Source organism: Caretta caretta, chromosome 3 (genome assembly GCF_965140235.1).
Source record: "Caretta caretta isolate rCarCar2 chromosome 3, rCarCar1.hap1, whole genome shotgun sequence".
NCBI lineage: Eukaryota > Metazoa > Chordata > Testudines > Cheloniidae > Caretta > Caretta caretta.
Genome location: NC_134208.1, coordinates 176,629,071 through 176,641,370, shown reverse-complemented (window position 1 = coordinate 176,641,370; position 12,300 = coordinate 176,629,071). Strand labels below are relative to the sequence as shown.

At 40.1% G+C, this 12,300-nt stretch overlaps 1 protein-coding gene across 4 annotated transcripts in view; it reads right to left on the bottom strand.

The window, feature by feature from the left end:
• The window catches only part of EPAS1 (endothelial PAS domain protein 1), a 151,139-nt gene that overhangs the window by 96,877 nt on the left and 41,962 nt on the right, over positions 1-12,300 (bottom strand). The window lies entirely within an intron of this gene.

Genomic DNA, 12,300 nt, shown 5'->3' with positions numbered 1-12,300 from the left:
CAGATGGAAGGAATTTCCTTCTCCTTCCTCCATACACGTGGCAGCAAATACCAAATGTTGCTTTAAATTTTGGTGCCCTCAGATTTATACCATTCACTCATACTCGCTGCCATAGTAACTGTCAAGAAATTTCCACAGACAAGATATTCAGGATAGGAAAGGATAGTAGTGGATCAATCCAGCCCATATTAGTAGTGACTGAAAAGCCTGTTGTCATCTGGCATCTATTTTGTGCTTTGTTCGTCCTTTCACAAAGTAACCACCACCCACACCAAAGTTGGCAATTCAACTGACTGTCTGGAGAGGCCACGGATTGAAATGTCAAGAAATACACACTAATGGTCCCCCACAGGGTTGAGGCACACTGGCAGGTATACTGGCATTTCCACTGCCCAGGCTGTGCTTTTCCTATGGACCTCAGTCTCCACAGTTATCCATAAAAAATCTCACTTGATTTTTCTTGCATACTTAGTTTATAAAATAGTAGCTCAGAAAGAGAAATGCTAGGAGAAAGCTTATTCTTGAAATCAAACTTAGTATATATTGCTCTTGCCTGCACACCTAAACAGTTCAGTGCAAACAATCCAGATGGAATACTCATGCTCACACCCAACTAGGATCAGAAGAAGCAAAGGAGAGCAAGAACAAAATCTGAAATTTAATCAGGCATTAGAATATTTGCAGCCCTTGTCTGATGGCGAAGTAAGAGCATATGAAAGAATCCAGGTGAGGTGATCATCCCAAGAGCCATGTGTACACCTCAACAAAATACTATGCAGACAATCTGAAGAGCTGGAATATTTACTCTACACCATCTGCATCCTCTGGGAGCTCCCCACCCTACTAAACTTGTAGTCATGGTGAGATGTCTTGCCTCATTCTGAAGGTTTGGATTTTTTCTCTCACAGGACCAATAATGAGAGTGTCAAAATAATGTAGACTAGTTACTATGGAATAAGGCCTTGACCATTAGATTCTTAGGCTAGGTCTACACTACAAAATTATATCGGTATAACTACATTGCTCAGGGAAGTGAAAAATTCATACCCCCTGAGAAATGTATTTATACTGACCTAACTCCTGGTGTAGACAGCGCTATTGTCAACTGGAGAGCTTCTCCTGCCCACATAGCAACCGCCTCTCAGAAAGGTGGATTAACTATGCCAACGGAAGAAGCTTTCCTGTCGGCATAGGTATTGTCTTCACTAATGCACTACAGTGGCGTTGCTGCAGGTTTTTAAGTGCAGACCTGCCCTCAGCAAGCTACAAACTGCCTTAATAGGGCAGACCCTCTTCCTAAAGCAATGATTTAAGATTCTCCCAAATTGTCAAACCAGTAACTAGTTTTAACTCACCCTTTATTGAGACAGGCATATTTTCCCTTTTGCAAGGTCAAACAACATGCTCAGGTGGTAGAAGGGGCAGAAGGATCACTTCTTTTTGTTTACCAGACCCAGTTAGTCCCAAACTCTGCATACTGCCAGTAGCTCTAGTTTCAGAGTAGCAGCCGTGTTAGTCTGTATTCGCAAAAAGAAAAGGAGTAATTGTGGCACCTTAGAGACTAACCAATTTATTTGAGCATAAGCTTTCGTGAGCTACAGCTCACTTCATCGGATGCATTCAGTGGAAAATACAGTGGGGAGATTTATATACATAGAGAACATAAAACAATGGGTGTTATCATACACACTGTAACCAGAGTGATCACTTAAGGTGAGCTATTACCAGGAGGAGAGTGGAGGAGGGGGAACCTTTTGTAGTGATAATTAAGGTGGGCCATTTCCAGCAGTTGACAAGTACATCTGAGGAACAGTGGGGGGTGGAGGGGGGGATAAACATGGGGAAATAGTTTTACTTTGTGTAATGACCCATCCACTCCCAGTCTCTACTCAAGCCTAAGTTAATTGTATCCAGTTTGCAAATTAATTCCAATTCAGCAGTCTTTCGTTGGAGTCTGTTTTTGAAGTTTTTTTGTCGAAGTATTGCCACTTTTAGGTCTGTAATCAAGTGATCAGAGAGATTGAAGTGTTCTCCGACTGGTTTTTGAATGTTATGATTCTTGACGTCTGATTTGTGTCCATTTATTCTTTTACGTAGAGACTGTCCAGTTTGACCAATGTACATGGCATTGGGGCATTGCTGGCACATGATGGCATATATCACATTGGTAGATGTGCAAATGAACGAGCCTCTGATGGTGTGGCTGATGTGATTAGGCCCTATGATGATGTCTCCTTAATAGATATGTGGGCACAGTTGGCAACGGGCTTTGTTGCAAGGATAGGTTCCTGGGTTAGTGGTTCTGTTGTGTGGTGTGTGGTTGCTGGCGAGTATTTGCTTCAGGTTGGGGGGCTGTCTGTAAGCAAGGACTGGCCTGCCTCCCAAGATCTGTGAGAGTGATGGGTCGTCCTTCAGGATAGGTTGTAGATCCTTGATGATGCGTTGGAGAGGTTTTAGTTGGGGGCTGAAGGTGACGGCTAGTGGCGTTCTGTTATTTTCTTTGTTGGGCCTGTCCTGTAGTAGGTGACTTCTGGGTACTCTTCTGGCTCTGTCAATCTGTTTCTTCACTTCAGCAGGTGGGTATTGTAGTTGTAAGAATGCTTGATAGAGATCTTGTAGGTGTCTGTCTCTGTCTGAGGGGTTGGAGCAAATGCGGTTGTACCGTAGAGCTTGGCTGTAGATAATGAATCATGTGGTGTAGTCTGGATGAAAGCTGGAGGCATGTAGGTAGGAATAGCAGTCAGTAGGTTTCCGGTATAGGGTGGTGTTTATGTGACCATCGCTTATTAGCACCGTAGTGTCCAGGAAGTGGATCTCTTGTGTGGACTGGTCCAGGCTGAGGTTGATGGTGGGATGGAAATTGTTGAAATCATGGTGGAATTCCTCAGGGGCTTCTTTTCCATGGGTCAGATGATGAAGATGTCATCAATGTAGCGCAAGTAGAGTAGGGGCATTAGGGGACGAGAGCTGAGGAAGCGTTGTTCTAAATCAGCCATAAAAATGTTGGCATACTGTGGGGCCATGCAGGTACCCACAGCAGTGCTGCTGATTTAAGGTATACATTGTCCCCAAATGTGAAATAGTTATGGGTGAGGACAAAGTCACAAAGTTCAGCCACCAGGTTTGCCGCGACATTATCGGGGATACTGTTCCTGATGGCTTGTAGTCCATCTTTGTGTGGAATGTTGGTGTAGAGGGCTTCTACATCCATAGTGGCCAGGATGGTGTTTTCAGGAAGATCACCGATGGATTGTAGTTTCCTCAGGAAGTCAGTGGTGTCTCGAAGATAGCTGGGAGTGCTGGTAGCGTAGGGCCTGAAGAGGAAAGTCTACATAGCCAGACAATCCTCCTGTCAGGGTGCCAATGCCTGAGATGATGGGGCATCCAGGATTTCCAGGTTTATGGATCTTGGATAGCAGACAGAATACCCCAGGTCGGGGTTCTAGGGGTGTGTCTGTGCAGATTTGTTCTTGTGCTTTTTCAAGGAGTTTCTTGAACAAATGCTGTAGTTTCTTTTGGTAACCCTCAGTGGGATCAGAGGGTAATGTCTTGTAGAAAGTGGTGTTGGAGAGCTGCCGAGCAGCCTCTTGTTCATATTCCGACCTATTCATGATGACGACAGCACCTCCTTTGTCAGCCTTTTTGATTATGATGTCAGAGTTGTTTCTGAGGCTGTGGGTGGCATTGTGTTCTGCACGGCTGAGGTTATAGGGCAAGTGATGCTGCTTTTCCACAATTTCAGCCCGTGCACATCGGCGGAAGCACTCTATGTAGAAATCCAGTCTGTTGTTTCGACCTTCAGGAGGAGTCCACCCAGAGTCCTTCTTTTTGTAGTCTTGGTAGGAAGCTCTCTGTGGGTTAGTACGTTGTTCAGAGGTGTGTTGGAAATATTCCTTGAGTCAGAGGTGTCGAAAATAGGATTCTAGGTCACCACAGAACTGTATCATGTTCGTGGGGGTGGAGGGGCAGAAGGAGAGGCCCCGAGATAGCCCAGCAGAAGAATCTGTCCTAAGAGTATAGTTGGATAGATTAACAATATTGCTGGGTGAGTTAAGGGAACCACTGTTGTGACCCCTTGTGGTATGTAGTAGTTTAGATAGTTTAGTGTCCTTTTTCTTTTGTAGAGAAGCAAAGTGTGCATTGTAAATGGCTTGTCTAGTTTTTGTAAAGTCTAGCCACGAGGAAGTTTGTGTGGAAGATTGTTTTTTATGAGAGTATCCAGTTTTGAGAGCTCATTCTTAATCTTTCCCTGTTTGTTGTAGAGAATGTTGATCAGGTGGTTCCGCAGTTTCTTTGAGAGCGTGTGGCACAAGCTGTCAGCATAGTCTGTGTGGTATGTAGATTGTAATGGATTTTTTACCTTCAGTCCTTTTGGTATGATGTCCATCTGTTTGCATTTGGAAAGGAAGATGATGTCTGTCTGTATCTGTATGAGTTTTTTCATGAAGTTGATAGATTTCCACTCCATATGGCTAAATTCAGTGCCTTGCATAATGACAGGTTTCAGAGTAGCAGCCGTGTTAGTCTGTATTCGCAAAAAGAAAAGGAGTACTTGTGGCACCTTAGAAACCAACAAATTTATTTGAGCATAAGCTTTCGTGAGCTACAGCTCACTTAGTGATGCTACTCAGATCACCTATTAATGGAGTAGTGGCAAAGAGTCCTGTGGCATCTTATAGACTAACAGACGTATTGGAGCATAAGCTTTCGTGGGTGTATACCCACTTCGTCGGATGCATGTAGTGGAAATTTCCAGAGGCAGGTATAAATATGCAAGCAAGAGTCAGGCCTCATCCCCCCTGATTGAACTAACCTCGTTATCCCTAGCCTGACTCTTGCTTGCATATTTATACTTGCATCTGGAAATTTCCACTACATGCATCAGACGAAGTGGGTATTCACCCACAAAAGCTTATGCTCCAATACGTCGGTTAGTCTATAAGGTGCCACAGGACTCTTTGCCGCTTTTACCGATCCAGACTAACACAGCTAGCCCTCTGATATTAATGGAGAGATGGCCTTAGAATGAGATCCTCAAAGATATTTAGGTGCCTAACTCCCACTGAAGTCAATGGGAGTTGGGCGCCTGTAATACCTTTTGGGATCTGAGCCTTACTGCCAGTCCTGTGCTCTTTCCAGGTGCTTTTTGGTTCTTTACATGGACACTATCTTGCTAGTCAGCACTCCACACAACTTAGGCCTCCCATTCTCTATCTCTGTTGCCACTTGAACAGCTCAGGTTCCCTGCTGTCGCCATTTTCAGCTGCAGATACTCTAGAAGTGCAATTCAGGCTTTGCACATACTATCATAGATGCACAGTCGAAGAAGTTGCTGAGCCACTGGAGTCAATAGAAGGTAGGGGTGCTTAGCCTGTGCTCAGCAACTCTCAGGATCTGGCCACACAATTTGTATAGGGCTGACTGAAAACCCAGTGTTCCACTGGGGGAAAAAAAGGTTATCGACAAAACGAAATTTTTTGAAGAAAGTGTCTGCTTTCCTCAAAAGTTTTCCAATAGTTCATCCAAAAAAAAGGGGGGGGGGTAGTTTTCAACAGTTTTTGGCTGAAGTTTTTCAGTTTTCAGGGGTTTTTTTTGCAAAAAGTCAACATTTTTCTGCGGCGGGGGAGGGGGGGGGCGCATTTTCCAGATAGCTCTAAGGTATATATTTTACACACACACACTCACTCTCTCTCTCGCTGCTACTACTCTTACCCATTGTAATCTGGATTTTATTTTTTGGCCTTTGTTTTGAACTCTGTTTGGGTCTTTGGTAAGGTCCATTGCTGTATTTAAATAGAAGTATATAAATAGTGTGTCAGTGTATAAGAACAACCTTCTTCCTATGCAGTTCTAGTGGCCTTATAAGCTTTGCTTTGTTTTCATGGCAGTTTAAACTTGTGCCTGAATAATCAGTTTGTAAACAGTCCTGCCTGTTTATAATTAGAAGCCAGTATACAGTTTCTACTGTATGTTGGCAACCGGATTTCTGTCACCCCAATCACAGGTTGTCGTCACAGACTTGTTTTATCTCTGTGAATAGATTTAGGTTTTTGTGACCAAAAACAGTGTGATAAGAACAAATCAAAACATTGAGCACACTTTTGCTGCTAAACAAATAGATAACAATACCAACTAATAATTAATAGTAATCTGCTATTATTTATTTGTTTTCTACTTAAGCAGAGCCAAATGGGTTTTATGAAGATGATGTGAATGAATAAAAAGCCAGCTTCCTTGGAACAGAGTACCATATGGTATAAATTGTTCTCCAAGTACACCTTCATTCCCAGGTCAGCTATTATACACTTCAACAGGACAATTCTTAGTAATTACATCTAATAGCAATTTCACTGCCAAATGCATTTCTGAAGGAGGTTGATTCTATTTTTGCTACCAGTAGTACTGTAAATAAAACCATTACCAAATGAAATCTACCAAAAACTTTCAAACTTGTCTTGTTTAAATAAACTGCATTGCAAGACCCAGTACTAAGCTAACCCCTAGTTGTTTATAGCGTATATTTGTACATTTCCTAAACACTTAGATCCAATGGGAGTTACACATGTCACAGAGAATGCAGATGCAGACATGATACACACGTATGACTTAAGAAAGACACATATCTGTAATATTTATAATAATCACTATTCAAGTACAATATACAGCAATGAACTTCAGAACAATATTAGACAAACTGTCTCAAAAGATTTTAACACAAATGTATTTTTCACATAAAAGTACAATAGAAAATGTTTACACTTGAAATACTCTTATGGCATTCGTGGTATTGAAACTCTCCTATGGTATTCATGAAATCCAAAGTATTTGTTTACAATAAAACATTACAATAATAGCAGAATTCTGCTATCAGATAGGAAGTCAGTCATCCCTATTTTGTCTAAATTGCCACCTACGCTCCACGGTGCTTATAAGAAATCATGTAACCAGCGATAGCTAGATTGTGTGACAGATAGGAATAGCTGATAATTTGGCCCAGAACCGCAAAAATATTTAAGTGCCTAACTCCTATTGAAATCAATAAGAGGTAGGCACCTAAATACCTTAGTCTTTATTAACTTATAACAACTGTTATAATACAAATATATATGTATATGCAAGTTTGTATACAGTCAACGTGTGCCTCTCCCACACCTTTCATAATCTGCTAGACATCTTGCTCTTTGGGACAGCAACTTTGTCTTCATATATTTTTGTATGGTGCCTAGTACAGTGAAGCCCTGATCCTGACTGAGAATTTTAGGTGCTATTGCAATACAATTATTAAGTAATAAATAACAGTAGCACTGCAGAAAGGACAGTCATTCTAAAGGACTATCATAGACAGACCATAAAAAAAATGTCACAGGGTAACTGTCCTTGACATTTGCAAACTGGCAAGCACTGTCCATTAGGTTCCAGGCTGCAAACTCAAAATAGTTCTATGTACTGGAAACAGAATTTAGCAGTTGTTCCCTCTGCAGACTATCACAACTGCAATTTAAAAAAAGAGTATTTTTTACAAACAATTTCAGTAAATTAGTCTGTCCAGTTATACTATGAAAGAAGCAACACAGCAGCACTACAGGTAACAATCACAACAGCAGCCCTAAATATTCAAAAAATCACGAGTCAAGCTCACCAAAATCATGAAATTGGTTTAAAAACATGAGATTTTTTAAAAACATTATAGATTTTGTGTTCTTTTTATTTGCCCTCTGGTTTGTGAGCTTTTAGGGTGCACTCAGGCCACATTTTAATACTTTTCTTTGCAACCACAAGGGCTAAAAACTTTCGTTTAAAAAAATGAAAGCTGATATTCCCATTTAATCACAGGAGTCCAGGAGCTAGGGCTTCCTTTGGGAAAAAAATTAAATATTGCAACCCTCATAATAAGGTTGCATGAGTTGACGTCACTGCAGAAGGATAAATCATCATCTCAAACTGCTTGCCCCACAACAGACACATTCCTTAAGTAGAATAGCTGGTACTAATACCAATTATGGCAAACTAATTGTATTCAAATCATCCACACCCTTTGACAGTAAAATATGATATGAAGACAAGACTACAAAAGGACAATAGTAGTACTAAAATACAGGAAGTTTGCTTTGGGATTTTAGAATAAATAATGTCTTACTGCCCTACACTTATGCTGAAAAAGCCTCTACCAAAGTAAAAACAGGACAGGAGTGGGCTACAGTCACTCAGAAGACATTATCTGTTTAAACTGCTAATGGCAAGCTCTGCTGTTATATTTGTATTATTGCCTTTCTGCAAATTACTTTTATCAGCGATAATTTAGCTTTTTATTTCATTATCTAGCACAGCAGACAAAAGGAAAACAGATTTGTTTTACAGCAGCTCCAGCACTTGTTCTGTCCATTAACATAGACAGATGAAGGCAAATTAAAGCTCTTAGGCCACATTTTCAACACACATTGTCATGAGTACTCTGTAGCTAACTAGCCTGTGTTTCTAAAGTTGCACAGAGCACAAACTGTGCTTTTATTTTTTCCATGAAGTACATATTTCTAAAAACATAATAATTTTTTTGCATTTTTCATTTTTATCTGCCTACCAAGAACAGTCGCATATGATCAAAGCACAAGCAGGGAGCACCATTTTTTGTAATTTTTTGTGAGAAACAATCATTAGTGATGAGTCATCTGAAGCTTGAAACTTGGCTTCCTCCCAGCCTCGTTTTCCTTTTTCTAAACTAAAACTCTGTAAAACCACAAAGGAGGAGTTGGGTTTGATTAAAAGATTAGCCACTACATAGTGAAACCTAATTCAACGGATGTTACATTATATTTATAGTTTATTTTAGATTTGTTTTAAGCCACATAATTTCTAAATCTTGATCCAAAAAAATGGATTACCAACAAAAAATGTTTACTGGATCAAATGCAGACATATTAGGCAACATTTCCTGTTCAAAAGTCATATATTTTTTAAAAACCTTGAGAAGTTGCCACTGCAACCCAAGCATAAAATTGTACTATTGTATAATGTGCAATTAAAGTCAATGATAAATTATTTCAAAGGTGAGACCCATACAATAGGGAAAATCTTTACAGAGTGTGACATGGAAAATAAGGAGTGCCTACCCCGTCATTTTAAAATAATGAATTGATATTGAATTAAATTAAATAATGCCAATACCATTTCAACTTCTAACTGAAACTGGTAATTGTTCTCTAAATAAAAATTGTGAAACATTTACAGTAGATTAAAGTGATTTAGCTTTAAATCACTTCCCTAATCATTATTAGACGACTGACCTATAAGCAGATTTTTTGTTTGGGAGTCAGGTCAGTGAAAATACATTGGTATTATATTAAAAGTTGGTGGAAATGCATAGAAATCCAGAACAGTAAGAAAAATATCTCTTAGATTCCCCACCAAAATAACATTGAAAAGCAAACATAAACATGGGGGGAGGGACACCTCAGTTGTTTGAGCATTGGCCTGCTAAACCCAGGATTGTGAGTTCAATCCTTGAGGGGGCCATTTAGGGATCTGGGGCAAAAACTGGGGATTGGTCCTGCTTTGAGCAGGGGGTTGGACTAGATAATCTCCTGAGGTCCCTTCCAACCCTGATATTTTATGATTCTATCTTTTAATCTTTTCCTTTTCTTGCAAGCACGCTTTGCAGGGTTCCCAAAGTAATAATAAAAATGAAATTACGAAGTATGTACACCAGTGTTTTCCTAAGAGGGCCCTTGTTAAGAGAAAAAGAATATGCTATTTGAATATATTTAACCAGCAGGAGGGTCTAAATCAGGATCTTATGATTCCTCCCCCCCATAATCCACCGCAAAGTTCAAAGATCAGAGCTTTCCCAGAGGTTCACTGTGCATAGTGCAAATGTCGTACACTGAAAAGTTCCCAAAGGCTGTGCTCATTTATACCTCTGGGATTGAACTAGGTATAAAGCAAAGCAGAATTTGGCTCAAAAATCTTCACATTTTCAATTAAAGTTATTTTAATTGCATCAATAGGGATTATATTGTTTCCCATTCATCCTTTAAGATGTCAACTTATAGAGAGAAATACACACACACACTTGCACTGTGAACAGTTAATCATTTCTGATAAATGGACTTACAATATCAACTGTTTCTTCTAATGGATGTAGGTTATTAACAGCATATCACTAGAGATATTCCAGTAACTTGGGTGCTTTGTATTTCTGTCCTGATTACAGGTCTAGAACGAATTGAAGACTGGGGGAGTTGAGGGCAGAACATTATATAGATATAATAATGCAGTAAAGCAGACATGGGAAGATATTAAGCTGAAAGCCCATGTACATCCTATCATACAGGAATAGTTCATAAAGTCATGTGTGTAAAAAAGCCCAAAATGACTGAGAACTTAAAGAACAGACAGTAGCAGATGGAGAATCCCAGTGATGACTGGATGTGTTGAAATTCTAAACAAAAAAAGCTCCCAGGCATTCTGTAGCTGTTTTCATCACTTCACACTGACTCAACAGATATTAAGAACATAAGAATGGCCCTACTGGGTCAGACCAAACGTCCATCTAGCCCAGTATCCTGTCTTCCAACAGTGACCAGTGCCAGGTGACCCAGAGGGAATGAACAGAAAAAGTAATCATCAAGTGATCCATCCCCTGTCACCCATTCCCAGCTTCTGGCAAACAGAAGCTAGGGACACCATTCCTGCCCATCCTGGCTAATAGTCGTTCATGGACCTATCCTCCATGAATTTATCTAGTTCTTTTTTGAACGCTGTTATGGTCTTGGCCTTCACAACATTCCCTGGCAAGGAGTTCCACAGGTTGACTGTGTTGTGTGAAGAAATACTTCCTTTTATTTGTTTTAAACCTGCTGCCTATTAATTTCATTTGGTGACCCCTAGTTCCTGTGTTATGAGAAGTAGTAAACAACACTTCCTTGTCTACTTTCTCTACACCAGTCATGATTTTATAGACCTCAATCATATCTCCCCTTAGCCGTCTCTTTTCCAAGATGAAATGTCCCAGTCTTCTTAATCTCTCCTCACACGGAAGCCATTCCATACCCCTAATAATTTTTGCTGCCCTTTTCTGAACCTTTTCCAATTCCAGTATATCTTTTTTGAGATGGGGAGACCACATCTGCACACAGTATTCAAGATGTGGGCATACCATGGATTTATATAGAGGCAACATGATATTTTCTGTTCTATTATCTATCCCTTTCTTAATTATTCCCAGCATTCTGTTCACTTTTTTGACTGCCGCCGCATATTGAATGGATGTTTTCAGAGAACTATCCACAATGACCACTCAAGAAAGAGATCATGGAGTAAGAGCTAAATTAGACCCCATCATTTTATATGTATAGTTGGGATTATGCTTTCCAATGTGCATTACTTTGCATTTATCAACATTAAATTTCAACTGCCATTTTGTTGCCCAGTCTCCCAGTTTTGAGAGATCCTTTTGCAGCTCTTTGCAATCTGCCTGGGTCTTAACTATCTTTAGTAATTTTGTATCATCTGCAAATTTTGTCACCTCACTGTTTACCCCTTTTTCTGGATCATTATGAATATGTTGAATGGGACTGGTCCCAGAACAGACCCCTGAGGGACACCACTATTTACCTCTCTCTATTCTGAAAACTGACCATTTATAACTACCCTTTGTTTCCTATCTTTTAACCAGTTACCAATCCATGAGAGCACCTTTCCTCTTATCCCATGGCAGCTTACTTTGTGTAAGAGCCTTTGGTGAGGGACCTTGTCAAAGGCTTTCTGAAAATCTAATTATACTATATCCACTGGATCCCCTTGATTTACATGCTTTTTGACCCCCTAAGAGAATTCTAGTAGATTGGTGAGGCATGATTTCCCTTTACTAAAACCATGTTGACCCTTCCTCAACAAATTATGTTCATCTATATGTCTGATAATATTGTTCTTTATTATAGTTTCAACCAGTTTGCCCGGTACTGAAGTCAGGCTTATAGGCCTGTAATTGCCAGGATCACCTCTGGAGCCCTTTTAAAAAATTGGCGTCACATTAGCTATCCTCCAGTCATTTGGTACAGAAGCTGACTTAAATGATAGGTAGGTTACAGACTACAGTTAATAGTTCTGCAATTTCACATTTGAGTTCTTTCAGAACTCTTGGATGAATACCATCTGGTCCTGGGGACTTATTGCTGTTTAATTTATCAATTTCTTCCAAAACCTCCTCTAATGATACCTCAATCTGGGACCAGATCTGTCACCTATAAAGAATGGCTCAGGTTTGGGAATCTCCCTCACATCTTCAGCTGTGAAGACCAATGC